Source organism: Heloderma suspectum, chromosome 7 (genome assembly GCF_057233095.1).
Source record: "Heloderma suspectum isolate Gila_16-S chromosome 7, 16-S_ref, whole genome shotgun sequence".
NCBI classification, from domain to species: domain Eukaryota; kingdom Metazoa; phylum Chordata; class Lepidosauria; order Squamata; family Helodermatidae; genus Heloderma; species Heloderma suspectum.
Genome location: NC_139464.1, coordinates 118,187,506 through 118,204,071, shown reverse-complemented (window position 1 = coordinate 118,204,071; position 16,566 = coordinate 118,187,506). Strand labels below are relative to the sequence as shown.

Sequence of the window (16,566 nt, the reverse complement as noted above, 5' to 3'; positions counted from 1 at the left end):
CTCCCTTCCCTTCCCTTCCCTTCCCCTCCCCTCCCTTCCCTTCCCCTCCCTTCCCTTCCCTTCCCCCCCCTTCCCCTCCCTTCCCTTCCCTTCCCTTCCCTTCCCCTCCCCTCCCCTCCCCTCCCCTCCCTTCCCCTCCCTTCCCTTCCCTTCCCTTCCCTTCCCTTCCCTTCCCTTCCCTTCCCTCCCTCCCTCCCTCCCTCCCCCTCCCTTCTCTCTCTCTCTCTCTCTCTCTGGTCCCACTTTCTACCCCTCCCCTTTCTCTGGCTAGTCAGTCTGTCTGTCTGTCTGTCTGTCTCGCACTTTGGTCCCACTTTCTACCCCTCCCCTTTCTCTGGCTAGTCAGTCTCTCTCTCTCTCCCCCCCCCCCTGCAAGTGAATGAAGCAATTCCAAACTCTAAAGGAGCTATCCAAAGCTCTTAACACATTTTAGGGTTCAGCACTTTGGATAGCCCCTTAGAGTTCTGCCTGGTTCTGCCTGAAGCCCCCACTGACATGGGACCACTTGCCTCCACAGCATTTGCTCGTCCATGGAGTTCCCCATACAAGTGAATGGAGCAAAAGAAAAATCCCCCCTCCGGAAAAACATCTGGTGGGCACCAGCTTGACTATACCTGCCCTAAATAAAGCTGTAATACAATTAAATAACAGCCGGCATAGATGATCAAAGAGATTCACTGCAATTTTAGGTACAAATCAAGGAACATTGTGAAAAACCAACCAGAATAGCTTGGTACCAGGTCCTGGTTCCTGATTTCCATATACTAGTTCATAAGCTTTATGCTGAGGTTGTAAAAGGTTTCTTTTACAGTGGCCCGTCTTAATGTTTTACTATCTGCCATGTTAGAGAGGAGATTCAGTATTTGTTTTCCACTGAGGTCTTATTGCCTTTGTACTCAGGAGATTTAGAGATTTGATTTGTGATGCATGTATTATTATAATGTAATTTTTCTCATGGTATCAGGAGATAACTACTTTTGCCTTGATTATCTAAGCTTCCTGGTAGAGGTAATATGTTCTGTCTCTCTTATTGTTTAGCTGACATCATCCCTGTAGTTACTGAAAAGGTTGCAGCGTTCTTTTGTGTGGCAGTTAAGTTGAGATCCAAGGTAACGGGATCTTGACTTGTCTAGACCTATTTAAAATGGTAGTTTTATCAATATTTATCTTTTCTTAATTTGCATTTTCACCTGGCCATTGACTGCAGGAAACAGGTTCAGAATATGTATGTACCCATTGTTGGGAAAGGGTATATAGGTGGCTCTAAGCTGCTGCTGGATTGACAGAATAGGGTTGTCTCCTTAGGGAAGAGCACATGTCATGGAGGCTGGTGGTCCCATGTCAGTGGGGCAGTGCATTCCTTCTGGGCTTCAGTCAGAACCAGTCAGAACTCTAAAGGGCCATCCAAAGTGCTGAACCCTATCCCCAAAATGGGTTCAGCACCTTGGATAGCTCCTTTAAAGTTCCGGCTGGTTCTGACTGAAACCCGGAATGGATTTGCAGCCCCACCATAATTGGAGCCGCCATCTTCCGCTGACTCGATGCGTAGCCCGTGGATGAGACCATGTGCTTGAGTTACTCACGCTGCGCATATTCGTTTCGTAGTTGTGGCACACTGTACTGGTGTGGGTTGTGGAAGACTGAAAATGGTGAGGGCCTGCCTTCTTCCTGAGTAAGAATTACCTCAGCAGAGGGTATCACCTCTGCCCTAAAGCGAAGTGAAACAGCAAACTTCTCTCTGCCCAGAAATGATTAGCTGTTCTGCCCGAGGACTAGGCTAGGAGATGTTTCATGCCAGATACCCTGAAGGACGGCTGCCAGTCAGTGTTGACAATACTGGGCTAGATGGGCCAGTGGACTGACTCAGTATGAGGCAGCTTCCTGTGTTCCTATGCTTTCCAGTCTCTGACTCTCGGTTCAGATCTCTCCATCCCTCTCCCCTTTTCTCTCATATTCTGTGCCCCAAAACACTTCTATTGTTCCCCGATACACACACACCTTTCTTGTCCCTCCCTTCAGCAGGAGGGAGAGAATAAGGAGGATGAGTTGTTTTTTCTAAAACGTCTCTCATATTCCAGGACAGTCTGTAACTTTTTTTTGTGGATAGCCAAAGGCTATATAATGAAATAAGATTCTGTAAAATAAATGGTATAAAACCAATATGCAAAGATTCAGTCATAACATAAATATAATATTTTATTTATTTATTTATTTATTTTAAAACCTTCCTTGGCCACCTTTCAGGTGGCCAGAAGCTCTCCCAAGGCAGCTTACAGCAATATCATTAAATAGAGTACAACCATTCATTTTTACTGTTTATTTTTTATGTTTTTAAGGTTTTATTGTTTTAACTTGTTATACACAGCCTCAATTAATAATAATAATAATAATAATAATAATAATAATATTTATACTCTGCCTTTTTTCCTCTTGCAAGGAACCCAAGGCATTTACATGGTCATCTTACCCCTCTCCATTTTATCCTCACAACAACCCTGTGAGGTAGGTTAGGTTGAGAGTCAGTGACTGGCCCAAAGTCACCCAGTGAGCTTTATGGCTGAGTGGGGACTAGAACCCAGATCTCCCGAGTCCCAGACCAACACTCTAACCACTACATCACACCGGCTCTCTTTTTTAGCAGATAGGTGTATAAAGGTGGCATAGAAATGTTAATTATAAACAAAGAAATAAAATTAGAAATAAAAATGGCTGTACTGCCATTGTCGATGTTCTCAGACAGGAAAGAAAAAGGAATCCTAAATGTAGTATATATTAGATCTATGGAGATTTTTGAAAAAGCTGGAACTTACCTTCTTGGTTGCCACAGCAAATGCAGCAAATGCAGCTAACGTATAGGTGATGTATAGTAGATCGTTAGGCAATTCACTGATCAAAATCCTCATGCCCAGGTAATCATGAGGATTTTGATTAGTGTATTGCTGAATAACATATAGAATCATAGAATCATAGAATAATAGGGCTGGAAGGGGCCTACAAGGCCATCGAGTCCAACCCCCTGCTCAATGCAGGAATCCAAGTCAGAGCATCCCTGACAAATGGCTGTCCAGCCTCGTCTTGAAGGCCTCCAGTGTGGGAGAGCCCACCACTTCCCCAGGTAATTGGTTCCATTGTCGTATTGCTCTGACAGTCAGGAAGTTTTTCCTGATGTTCAGCCGGAATCTGGCTTCCTGTAACTTGAGCCCATTATTCCATGTCCTGCACTCTGGGATGATCAAGAAGAAATCCTGGCCTTCTTCTCTGTGACAACCTTTCAAGTACTTGAAGAGTGCTATCATATCTCCCCTCAGTCTTCTCTTCTCAAGGCTAAACATGCCCAGTTCTTTCAGTCTCTCTTCATAGGGCTTTGTTTCCAGTCCCCTGATCATCTTTGTTGCCCTCCTCTGAACCCTCTCCAGTTTGTCTGCATCCTTCTTCAAGTGTGGTGCCCAGAACTGGACACAGTACTCCAGATGAGGCCTAATCAGTGGTGAGTAGAGGGGAACTAGTACTTCCCGGGATTTGGAAGCGATGCTTCTATGAATGCAGCCCAAAATAGCATTGGCCTTTTTTGCAGCCACATCACATTGTTGGCTCATATTCAGCTTGTGATCTACAACAATTCCAAGATCCTTCTCACTTGTAGTGTGGTTGAGCCACGTATCCCCCATCTTGTAACTGTGCATTTGGTTTCTTTTTCCTAGGTGCAGAACTTGGCATTTATCCCTATTAAATGTCATTCTGTTGTTTTCTGCCCAGCGCTCCAGTCTATCCAGATCACTTTGAATTTTGTTTCTGTCTTCCAAAGTATTAGCTGTCCCTCCCAATTTTGTGTCATCTGCAAATTTGATCAGCATTCCCTGCACCTCCTCCTCCAAGTCATTAATAAAAATGTTGAAGAGCACTGGGCCCAGGACTGAGCCCTGCGGTACCCCACTCGTTACCTCTCCCCAGTTTGAGAAGGTCCCATTGAGAAGCACTCTTTGAGTCCGATTCTGTAGCCAACTGTGGATCCACCGGATCGTTGTTTCATCTAGCCCACTTTGAGCTAGTTTGCTCATCAAGATATCATGGGGCACTTTGTCGAAAGCTTTGCTGAAGTCGAGGTATATGATGTCTACAGCATTCCCACGGTCTACAAGGGAGGTTCCTTGATCAAAAAATGAGATCAGATTTGTCTGGCAGGACTTGTTTTTGACAAATCCATGTTGGCTTTGAGTAATCACAGCATTGTTGTCAAGGTGCTTCCAGATGGATTGCTTTATGATCTGCTCCAGAATTTTCCCAGGGATTGATGTCAGACTGACTGGTCTGTAGTTCCCAGGTTCCTCCTTTTTACCCTTTTTGAAGATAGGGACAACATTAGCCCTCTTCCAGTCATCTGGCACTTCCCCCGTCCTCCATGATTTCTCAAAGAGAACAGACAGCGGTTCTGAGAGTTCTTCTGCCAGTTCCTTTATTACTCTAGGATGCATTTCATCTGGCCCTGGAGATTTGAACTCATTCAAAGTAATTAGATGTTCCTTGACCATATGCCTGTCGATCTCAAGCTGCAATCCTGCCCCTTCAGCCTGTACTTCGCCTTTGCCAGGGGGGTCATAGACCCTCTTTTGGGAGAAGACTGAGCCAAAGTAGGAATTGAGCACCTCTGCCTTTTCTTTGTCATCTGTTATCGTTTTGCCATCCTTATTTAATAGCTGAACCACCATTTCTTTCCTCTGCCTTTTACTATGCACGTAGCTGAAGAAAGCCTTTTTGTTGTTTTTAACATCCCTTGCTAACCTCAGCTCATTCTCAGCTTTAGCCTTACGCCATCCCTGCAATTCTGTGCTACCTGCCTGTACTCTTCCTTTGTTACTTGGCCTTCTTTCCACTTCCTATATGTGTCCTTTTTTGTTTTCAGGTCATCCCTAAGCTTTTTGTGAAGCCACATTGGCTTCTTCTGTTGTCTTCCACCTTTTCTTCTTGTTGGAATTGCTTGTGATTGTGCCTTGAGAATTTCCTTTTTTAAAAGCTCCCACCCATCTTGGACTCCTTTTCTCGCTAGCATCGCTTGCCATGGGACCTTACTGATCATTGTTCTGAGTTTATTAAAATCAGCTTTCCTAAAATCCAGGGTACGCGTTTGACTACACTCGGCTTTTGCTTCCCTTAGAACCAAGAACTCAAGTACAACATGGTCACTTTCCCCCAGAGTTCCTGTAACTGCTACTTTATTCACTAAGTCATCTCTGTTGGTTAGGATCAAGTCAAGGATAGCCGATCCTCTAGTTCCTTCCTCTACTTTCTGTAGGAGGAAGTTATCCGCCACACAAGTCAGGAATTTCCTGGAGGGGCCATGTTTTGCAGAATTTGTCTCCCAACAAATATCGGGGAAATTGAAGTCCCCCATTACTACTGCATCATGCTTCCTTAAAACATTGGCTATTTGCTTTTCAAAAGTTTCATCCTTGTCTTCTCCTTGATTGGGTGGCCGATAGTAGACTCCGACCACCAGGTTCCTTTTATTCTTTGCTCCATTTATTTCAACCCAGATGCTCTCGATGGGGCTACCAAGCTCCTCCTCCTGTATTTCTGTGCAGAGATATGTATTTTTCACATACAGTGCAACCCCACCTCCCTTTCTGTTCCTCCTGTTCTTTTTGAACAAGTTATATCCTTCAATTGCTGTATTCCAGTCATGAGAGTCATCCCACCAAGTCTCAGTTATACCTATCAGGTCATAATTTCCCTCTTGTATTAAGAGTTCAAGTTCGTTCTGTTTGTTTCCCATACTCTGGGCATTAGTATATAGACATCGAAGACCATGTGCTTCATAGTCTGGCTTTCTTCCTACATGTGTCTGAAGACTATTATTGGGTGCTATCAGAGCTGTTCTCTCCATTGCAGTGCATGCGCCTACGTCCATCGTTACCCCCAACATTACATCTCCCTTCCCCGTAGGATTCAGTTTAAAGCCCTCCTGATGAAGTTCTTCATGCTGTGGCCAAACACATTCTTCCCATCCTTTGTGAGGTGCAACCCATCCCTAGCCAACAGCCCATCTTCCAGGAAGTATAGCCCGTGGTCCCAGAATCCAAATCTCTCTCGTCGGCACCACCTTCGTAGCCAGTCATTCACCCGGAGTATTTTTCGTTCCCTTTCTATCCCTCTTCTAACTACTGGAAGGATGGATGAGAAAACTATCTGGGCCACAAAGTTCTTGAGTTTTCTTCCCAAAGCTTCAAAGTCTGACGTGATCTCTTCGTAGCTCCGCTTGGCGGTATCATTTGTTCCCACATGGATGAGAAGAAAGGGATACCTGTCAGTGGGCTTTATGAGCGCAGGCAACCTTTCAGTCACGTCTCTAATCTGTCCTCCCGGGAGACAACATACCTGGCGAGTCCATGGGTCTTCGCGACATACTTGGGTCTCGACCCCACGCAGCAAGGAGTCTCCCACTACTACTGTTAGAAAAAGACTGTCCTCTTATTCTTTGGCTGTCAGCTCTTTGCTAGACCTTTGAGCTATTAGTCATAATTATGAGCCTACCGGACACATGTCCAGTGGCAGTGTACATCTGTTAAAAAGGGGAAGTCTGGTGAGACAATCACATAAGCATAATCAGAAATAAACATGTTGACACAGTCGTGCTCTAAGGAGTCAGCTAACGGCTCAGTCAGTTGACATGTTGTGGCTAACAAAAAATTGTAAAGGGGAGGGGGTATAAAAAGACTTATGCTTGCTTAGCTCGGGGTCCAGACTGCTGACTGCTCTGCACCCGTTTTGCAAAACGTTCAATAAAATAGTGTTGGATCCACTGCTGCCTGTCTGGCATCCTTTCTTTCAACCAGAAGCAAGAACTTTTTATCTAACAATTTGGTGCCGTGACTCGGATCCTGCTTCGGGGCGCGTCCCCTTTGCGCTGAACCGAGGGGCCGTGGAGGAGAAGTGGCCACAGGCGGTTGTTTACACTGCCTTCTCCTCACGACAGCGGCGGCAAAAGCGCTTGGGGACCAACGCCAGAGGAAGAGGGAGACGTGATCACTCCTTTTAGGCACCGGCAGTGAATCAATAAAGCAGCTGGACGCAGCTGCGGGCGGGACAGAAGAGGCTTTTGGGGTAAGTGAAACAGCTTACATTAGGGGATAAATGTGGGACGGTGGTGTGTTTGTGATTGTGTGAGACGCCTACGGGCGAAGCGAGTGAGGAACCCCGATCTGCATTTCCCTACCCTGGAGACGGGCTGGGTCAGAGGAGGGCGAAGCGCAAGAATTGTTGATTGAAATCCCCACCGGCATGGGCGGGTCCCAATCCAGGCCTACAGGAGAGTCCCATATGCCCTTTGAGTGTTGTTTGCGCAACTGGTCACATTTTAAGCAAGATTATAGAACTAAGATGACAAAGGATCGCCTTGTCCTTCTTTGTGCCCGGGAATGGCCGGTAGTAGAACCCAAATGGCCACCCGAGGGGTCTTTTGACCCAACCCTGGTATCTGCTGTGCATATAATAGTAACACAGAGGGGAAGTTGAGACCAGTTCCCCTATATTGATTCATGGGCGACCTGCGTACCCCTTGGCGGCAAGCCCGCTCCGTGGGTTGTCAAATGCATGTCTCTGGCCCCTTCTGTGATGGTCAATAAGAAACCAACCATCCTTGCGGGGGCATGGGCCAGGTTTAGAGAGGAACACCCCCAGGCAACTGAGGATGAGACGGCAGCAGCTCTGCCCACAGGACGGCCCAATTGGGGGGTAGCCATGGCGGCACAGAAACAGCTACATGCTGAGTATTTTCGGTTCGTTTTAGCAGGCATGAAGCAAACTGCGCGGGGGGCCCCCAATTTGCAAAAAGTCCTGACTTTAAAACAAGACAAAAATGAACCTCCTGCCGTGTTCCTCCAAAGGCTAAGGGAAGCCTTCGCCAAGTATACTGACATTGACTTGAAGGACCCAAATAATTTAAGGATTCTCACGACTCAGTTTGTGGGAAATAGTTGCCAAGACATCAGAAAGAAGTTGCAGAAAGTTAAGAGAAGATTGGTGGCTGACCTAAGTGTTTTAGTAGAGCTCAGAAAGTTTATGAAAGACAAGAGGCAAGCGAAGCTCCTCGCTGCGGTTCTCAGACCCAACAAAGGAGGAGCTAAGAAGAGAGGAAAAGGAGGGAGGAAGGGGTCCTCCCTGAGAAAAGACCAGTGTGCCTTCTGTAAGAAAATTAGGCACTGGAAGCGTGACTGTGAAGCCTTGAAGCAAAAAGAGAGAGAGGAGGGTTTGGAGGGGGGGGGGGCAGAAAGGATTTTGCATGAACAAGAAAGAGACTAAGACAGACCGGGGCCCAGCCCCCTCTGAGCCGTCTCTGAGGCAAAGACGGGACCCCATAGTCAAAATTAAAGTTGGGGGCTGCTCCTACGATGCCCTTGTAGATACAGGGGTCGCCCTGTCCATCCTCCCCCCTTAGCCAACCACCAACGGGAAGTGGGGGATCCACCACCATAATGGGGGTCGAGGGAAGGGCAACCCGAGTGCCCCTTTCTCGTCCCTTGCTCACCAAGGTTGGGAAAACACACCTAGCACATGCATTTGTCTGTACCCCCTCCTGTCCGGTGGCATTGTTAAGAAGGGACTTATTGACTAAGCTCCAAATTGAGATTGCTTTCACTTCTGACGGAAGGATAGAAGTACAGCTCCCCAAGCAACAGAGCAATAACTATCAAATGGCCCTTTCAAAGGTCGCAGAGGAGCCCACCCCAGAGGCAGATGAGGACTGGTGCTTAATAGAAAACAGAGTCAATCCCCTAGTTTGGGCTGGGGTTGGAAGGGCCTCTCGTGCCAAGTTGGCAACACCGTCAGCTGAAGTCCCTACAATATAAGGTCTCCAAGAAGGAGTTCATCCGCTTGGCACAGACCCTCAAGTATTACAGCTATCTCAAATTTGACCCCTGCATCACAGACTTCCCTGAAAAGGGCTGCCACATCATTGTGGGGGCTGAGAATAGTAAGCTGAACTTCCAGGTCAAGCTGCCCAATGACCAGATCAAGGAGGGAAGTTTCAAGGTGACCCGAATGCGCTGCTGGCGGGTCACTTCCTCGGTCCCCGTGCACAATGAGACATCAGGCCCTACCGCTGGCAAGTCAGAGGTGAAGCTAGAACTTGCCTTTAAGTACCTGATAAATAAAGACTGCCTACAGTGGGTCACAATCACCAGCCTGCAGGCCATAATGCTGAGCATCTGCCTGCAGTCTATGGTGGATGAAATGATGATGAGAAAAAGAAAAAAAAATCAATAGGCAGCATCCGCAAGATGTTCCACAGGCGAGTCAGTGGAGCCCTGCAGCAGCCAGGCAGCCAGCAAGCAGTAAAGGCTCCCCCTCTTTTGGATTCTCCTGATGCAAGCAGGGAGTCTATTGCAAAAGTCTCAAGCAAATTGGGCTCCGTCAGTCTGCGTGCCATTAGCCGTTCCAGCTCTTCTGCTGACATTGGGACCAACTACACCTTTAAAAGAGGGCATTGGTGATAAAGACCTCTAGGGGCCCTGCCCTGACGCAACTCTGTGGGATATAAAATCTCCTCCTGGGTAGATCTCCATGTGCCTCAACCCCAGCCAGCTGCCCACCCTCTTGTCTACATAGATGGGGAGACGGCGCGACCGCTGTATGAGGCGCTGCAAAAAGATAAAGAAGTCTTTCCTCAGTCTCAAAGCTGCCCTTGTGTCGCCACCTGCCCTGGCCATACCAAATCCCAGTCGACCATTTAGACTCTATGTGCATAGAAATAAAGGCGTAGCCTCGAGAGTACTTTGCTAGCGAAAGGGCCCTTCCTGGAGGCCGGTGGGATATTACTCCAAGGTCCTTGATGTCGTGGCAAGAGGCTGGCCGAGTTGCTTAAGGGCAAATGAGGCCGCAAAGAGGGCAGCCAAAGAAAGAATCCAAGAGACATTTCTTGTCTTACCCAGAAGAGAGGAGCCGCCCCACATACTCCCCTTCCGAGTTACAGATGGCGCAAGAACACAGAGTAAGTCCCCGTGGCGACGGATGGATCCAGATGACAGATGGGAGACTGCTCCTACCGCAGACCCTGCAGGGAGCTATCTTAGAACAAGTGCATCACTCTCTTGGACATCCTGGGGCATCAGCTATGATTGACCATTGCAAGAGGCTGTTCGTCTCTCCTGGCCTAACTGTACACGCCCATCGATTAGCAGCAACATGTGAGGTTTGCCAGAAAATTAATTCCCCCAGGGCACCCCCTCCACCAAAGGGAGGGCGACCATGGGCATATTATCCCTTCCAGAGGGTGCAGATTAATTTTGCTGAAATGCCACCGTGTAGGGGTTGCAGATACTTGCTTGTAATAGTGTGTCAAATGACAGGGTGAGTAAAAGCATTCCCATGCAGAAACTGTCAAGCAAAAACTGTAGTTGCTAAGTTGTTACAGGAGGTGGTGTACGGCACGAGCTCTGGGGGTAGAGTGGCACTCACACTGCCCTTAGAGACCCCAGGCGAGTAGGCAGGTTGAAAGAACCAATCGGAGTCTCAAGGAGACTCTAACCAAGCTCCAGCAAGGGGTAAGACTCACTTAGGTAGAGGCTCTGCCAATAGCTTTGACAAAGCTTCGAAAAATGCCAGGAAAAGACATAAAGCTGTCCCCCTTTGAGCTAATGTTTAGGTTCCTGCCTCGGGTACACTGCAGAAGGAGGGAGGAAGTCAAGTGGGAGATAGGTAATCAGATGCTAAGAGATCAGTTGACTTCTCTACAGTCTGTTCTTTCACAGCTACGAGCTTATTCCATTCCGTTCCAGAGATTGCTGTTAGATGCACCTATCCATCTCTTCCAGACAAAAGACGAGGTGTTGCTGAAAAAGTAGAATAAAAAAGCTTTAAAGGAAGGGTGGGAGGGGCCTTATTTGATGGGACCAACCAGCCACTCGTGTATAAAGCTTGTGGGTTCTAGCAAATGGACACATTGCAGCCGGATAAAGCCATTTAGGCGACCCTTGCTTCCTTCTGTCACCTGGAAAGAACAGGAGGACACGGGCAACGGTCCTCTGCTCCCTGGCACCCCACCGGAAGCTGCCAGGGACACAGGCGAAGAAACCATCCAAAAGCCACAATCGCCTCTTGTTTATAAATCCCAGCAGTTAATTGAAACTGCTCTGTCAAAACAAATGCTCTTGCTTTATTGTGCTGATAGAGAAACCCCTTAGACGTATATGCAGGATTCATGGCTCTATTTGCATATATGTCCATGGGCACATCCTGCCGATCGTTTTTTTTTTGGTTTTTTTTTTTAAGAAATGGTGATTGGCAGGGAGGAGGTGAACAGCTCTGGTCGTCAGGTGGCAAGGTAAGCGGCCGCCAAGCAAGAAGCAGCCAAGTGCCGTTCCACCTCCAATCCTCCGCCTCCAATTCTCCAACATCCCTACTTTCAGGTACTTTATCAGTTCCTCACCCAGTAGTTTCACCAGCCATAGACAGGGCAGTGGCTTTGATATAAAGAAAAAGAAGAAGCAGGAGAAGAAGAAGAAGAAGAAACTCTTTCCTAACTGATGTAACTTTGATTGCAATAGACTAAAGGGCCATGAGTGCTTAAGAAACATTCAGCATCTTGTACACTTTTCAGCAAAGCAGGACTCAGAACGTCTGGCTTCACTTCAGTCTCAAGAGGACAGCCAGGTAAGGTGAACACAACTCTTTATTTTCAACTATAATATAACAAAAGGATGTAATTTTATTATTTTTTTACTAGCCTCCTCTTCAACCCAGCAGTCAGGGATAGCCTGCAATTTTGCTGTATAATATTATTAGACTGATAGCTAACTGAAAGTTTATGCTCACCAAGCCTGCTTCCAATGGAGGAAATTCACAGGAACTGTTGGTTGGGCAGGAGACATTCCTGAGGTCTCAGCAACAATATTACCTACAGTTGCCATAGTTTCCATACCCCCCAACTGTCCTTATGTTCTGGTATCTGTTCTAGTGGAATCATTGCCTGAATGCTGGGGAATGTTTGTTAAAGGTTTTGTTAGGGTGAGTTGATAGTTTAGCTTGTCTTCAATTTTTAGTCCCTTACACTAGAAGTCCCCAACCTTTTTGGGACCAGGGACCAGTCCGTGGAAGACAATTTTTCCACGGACCGGGGGGGGGATGGGACTGGGCCGCAGTAGGGGTGTGGGAACCCCCCTTACTTTGGGTCCGCGGGGGGGGGCATCCATCCCTCCCCCCCCAGAATCCTCGCCGGCCCTGGCCAGCTCTGCTCCGCGGCAAGTCTGCGGAGCTGCCAGCTGGGGGAGGATTTCTGGCCGCTGCGACACAAATGGCATCCGCGTAGCGGATCCCATTTACGTCCCCGTTCTTTGCAGTAATAGGCTATTACTGCAAATAACAGGGCTGGAGCCGGCCGGCAGCTCCGTGGACTCCTTTGCACCCACCAGGTTCCCTGCCTCTCCTCGTTTATTTATTTTTTAGAATTTTAAAAATTATGCATTGCACACACACACACACACACACACACACACACCCCTGGGTGGAAAGCATGCTGAAAAGCACCAGTCCACATTGCCATCTTTATTACCAAGCATGCCTATGGGCTTCACATGGCATTCTTAGAAAATAAAAAATGGTAGGTGACTGTAGTCTAGCACTTCATTTTGAAGTGTGCCTGGCTGCCCAGAAAAAAGAAAAAATGTAAGCTGGGGGTGGTAGGGAGAATCTTGGGGGCCTAGAGGGGGTGATAGGTAGTGAGGGCAGGTGTCTTCCATGGGAGGTGGGTTTTGCCTTTGGAAAGGCGGGGGGAGAAGTGGTGTGTGTGTGTGTGTGTTAGCTTGTTGTTTTTTGTGGTGTTGAGTTTTGAATGTGTGTGTATGTGGTGTGTGTGTGTTTTACCTGAGTTTTTCCTTTTGTGTATGTGTGTGTGTGGTTGTGTGGTGTGGGTGGGTGTCCTGCTTATTGTGTGTTTCTCTGAGCATCACCAGTTTGTCTTCTGTGAAATGGATATTTTGTTGTGCTTTGTGGACACAAATATGTGATTTGGCATTTGGGGCTCAGACTCTACTGCTGCCTTGTACTTAGGGATGGGCAGATTACTCACCCGGTTCTGGTCCGGGGCATCCGCAGTGGGGGGGAGGCAATCCGTCCCTCCCCCCGGAATCCTCCCCAGCCGGCTCCGCTCTGCGGCAGTGCCGTGGAGCCACCGGCCAGGGCTGGCCGCAGCCAGACTTCCAGCCGCTGCCGGGCTGCTGCGGCTGCAAATGGCGGCTGTTGTAGCAGCCACCATTTGCGTCCTTTCATTAGGCCGTGATAGGCTACGTAAGTATTTACGTAGCCTATCACGGCAAAAGGCAGGGATGCAAATGGCGGCCGCTATGCCATTTGCGTCCCTGCCTTTTACCATGATAGGCTAGGTAAATACTTATGTAGCCTATCACAGCAAAGAGCAGGGGCGCAAATGGTGTAGCGGCTGCCATTTGCACCCCTGCTCTTTGCCATGATAGCTACGTAAGTATTTACGCAGTGTCAAGGGCTCCTTGGAGGGCTCTCTCAGTCTAATCCAGTAGCCAAGTCCAGACACAGACAAAGGGATTCCTTTCAAAGCTTTATTCTTCTTTTACAACTTAACAACTCTACCGTTTGCAACTAGATCTGAGCAGCACAGTACCTATGCCCTAAGTTGGAACAGTTGGTCCCCGTTTGAAAGGGAATTACTGGCAGACCCCTGAACTTAAGGACTAGGGAGAGTCCCTCCCCTTTTCCCTTGGATCCTCTGGGTGCAGCCGTTGTTTGCGCGCCAACCGGGCACTACGCCTCTTTTCTGCGCCCTCCATTTGGCGCCGCTCTCTGCGTCGGCGTCGCGCGTCCACCAAGACTACTTCCTGCGCTCTGTCACTCCCTGGACTGCTTTCTAATCTAGGAATGCTGGTGGGAGGAATCTCCGTCAGCTGTTGGTCCTGGGAAAGAGGAGCGTGCTCCTCTCCCAGGAGCGACTGCTCTTCCTCAGAATCAGAACTACTCTGGGATTCTATGGGCTCAGTGTCCACCCTGACACGTAGCCTATCACGGCCTAATGCAGGCATGCAAATGGCAGCCGTTACAATTGCCGCTATTTGCCGCCGCAGCAGCCTGGCAGCGTCCAGAAGATGAGCCGGAGCCGCCGCCGCATCCGCCGCCAGGTAGGTCCATCCTGGGGGGATTTCAGGGGTGGCGGTGGGGTGGGGAGGCTGTTCCACCATGGACTCCAGGGGTCGGATTCCAAAGAATCCGGCCTCACTGGAGTCGGTGGCAGATTTCTCCAACATCCCTACTTGTACTCAATTTCTTGGCCAAGTTATTTGTCTCTGAGCCTCATCAGTTTGCCTTCTGTGAAATGGGTGCTGCAGCAGAAACCTGTAGGTTCAAAAGAGTGGTTTTGTGTTTTTGAGCTCAGAACCCACTTTGACCTTGAACTTAGGTTTTTTTTAATAAATCACTTTTCTTTTCACTTCACCAGTTTTCCTTCTCCAAAATGGGTGTTTTGTGGCATGGCAGCCATTTTGTGAGAGCACTCATGAAACTCTCAAAATCCCAAATGTGCTCACCAGCTTCATATATATATATATATATATATACACATACATACATACATACACACACATATATATGGTTGTACTGCTACCTATTAATTTGCTAGATATAAAGAAAATTACAATGATCATGAGGCTTGAAGCAAGCTTTGTCAAAGGCAGATACCTTAAAGGCAGCCTAAAAGTAATTTTAAATCCATCTAGTTGTGTTCCATGGTCTACAGCAGCATGTTAAATTTCAACACCACTATAGGGAACAGAATTTCCCTATAGTGCCTTGTGATGTTCCAAGAATAAGAACAAAGTACATCTGAAACTTCCTCCACTCTAGAATTGGCTTGAAAAAGGAGAAACTCCACACCCACTCCATCTACCAGTCGAGGGAATTTCCCAAGCCAAATAGAACATAATTAACAGTTACAATGTTAACAATACAATGCAAGGATCTATGAAGACCATGAACTGGCCTTGAAACAAAACTGTACGTCCCTCACCTACTCTCTCTAGGCCAGCCTTTCCAGACCTGGTGCCCTCCAGATGTTTTGGACTACAACTCTCAGCATGCAAAAACCAACCATTCTGGTTGGGCATATTGGGAGTTGTAGTCTAACAATCTGGAGAACACTGGGTTGGAGAAGGCTGCTTTAGATTAGAGTCTGGAGAATACCCGAGAGAGGGAAATCACTTTGAATCTGCTTGCACACTGGCCTGGTTCACCCATAATGTTAACCCATGGTTTATTTAACCCATGGTTTGCTGCCCTTCCCATGGTTAGTCTGGCAGACAATCAAATGAACCGTAGTCTATTTTGTCATTCCCTGGGCTGTTTGTTTCCCTTGCCCTTTGGCAACTGCCTCCCGGTATCTCAAATTCCTTTGTAGAATTCCTTTGTACTGATATGTAGAATGGCTGGGTTTTTTCTTCTTCACTACTCTTGTCTTGCCTACGGCCTCTGTAGCCTGGCAAAGCAACCCATGAACAACTCACAGTTCTGGGTTCACACATAACAACAACCCATGGTTTAAACAACCCAGAGTTCACAACGCAACAACAAACCATGTGTTCCCTTTCTGGATTGTTCATGGTTTACAAATCCCAGCAACCCAGAATTCAACAACCAATAGCATGGGTAAGTGTTATGTGCGAACCAGGCCACTGTGAAGCTGGGTCCTAGGCTGCATTTTCTATGGAATAATCAAGCTATGCACATTCACTTCTTAAGGTATATCTGCATAATGTCATGTTTGTCTTGGAAATGGGAAGTTGTATATAAGTGTTTTAAAATAAATAAATGAGGAAAGCATTCTCCTCCCATGTCCTCTTCCTTCAGCTTCAATTTTTTCCAGAGTTCAGAAAAATCTGATTTTTATTTTAATACAACAGAACAGCTGGGCAATCTCTCCAAGGCCCTGTTTCCATGGCAATGGAAGGAGAGGGGAGGAGTGGTTCACCCGCATTTTTGTAGGAGCCGCTTTTGGTCCGGGCAGGGCTCCACGAGGGTGTACATCGCACCATTCTAAGTGGCTTCACATAACATCCGGGTGGGTGGGACGGAGTGAACATCATCTGAGTGGCAGGGGCTGCTCAGCCAATAAGAAAGGCTTCCCCTCCCTTCCAGGCTCCATAAGGAAGGAAGTAGTTACTTCCCCTTGTGCGCATTTGTAAGACAAACCTCCTAATGAGCCCCAAGCCTAATTGAGGCTTGAGTACTTCTGAGTAGACACACATATGCTTGTGCTGGGAAAGTGGGGGGAGAACACAGGGATGGGAAACTAGCCCCCTTTCTAAACAAACCAATACTGCGCGGGATCTCTATAACAAAGCTGTGAATTAGTTACTTCCTAAGACAATAAAGCAAACAACGGAGAATCGGAGCCTCGAGATCACGCTTAGGGAATTGGGCGTTAAACTGTGCCATTTCAATTGAGGGGGGTCTCTGTAATTTCTGATGTGCGCATTCAGAGGGCAAGCCTCATTGACCACAAGGGGAGCTACTTCTGAGGAGACACTAATAGTTTTGTTGTGGGAAAGAGAGCAG

The 16,566-nt window shown here is 47.6% G+C and overlaps 1 protein-coding gene across 6 annotated transcripts in view; it reads left to right on the top strand.

The window, feature by feature from the left end:
- The window catches only part of A4GALT (alpha 1,4-galactosyltransferase (P1PK blood group)), a 90,955-nt gene that overhangs the window by 56,069 nt on the left and 18,320 nt on the right, over positions 1-16,566 (top strand). Inside the window, exons 1-2 of one of the 6 annotated variants that reach the window (XM_084811203.1) lie at positions 6,580-7,098; positions 10,746-11,646. The exons of 1 other annotated variant lie outside the window; for it this stretch is intronic. The gene's annotated coding sequence lies outside the window, so the exon portion shown is untranslated. Of the gene's footprint in view, positions 1-6,579; positions 7,099-9,134; positions 11,647-16,566 lie in introns of those variants that run through there. 4 more of the 6 variants (XM_084811200.1, XM_084811202.1, XM_084811201.1 and 1 more) reach the window with 4 other exon arrangements.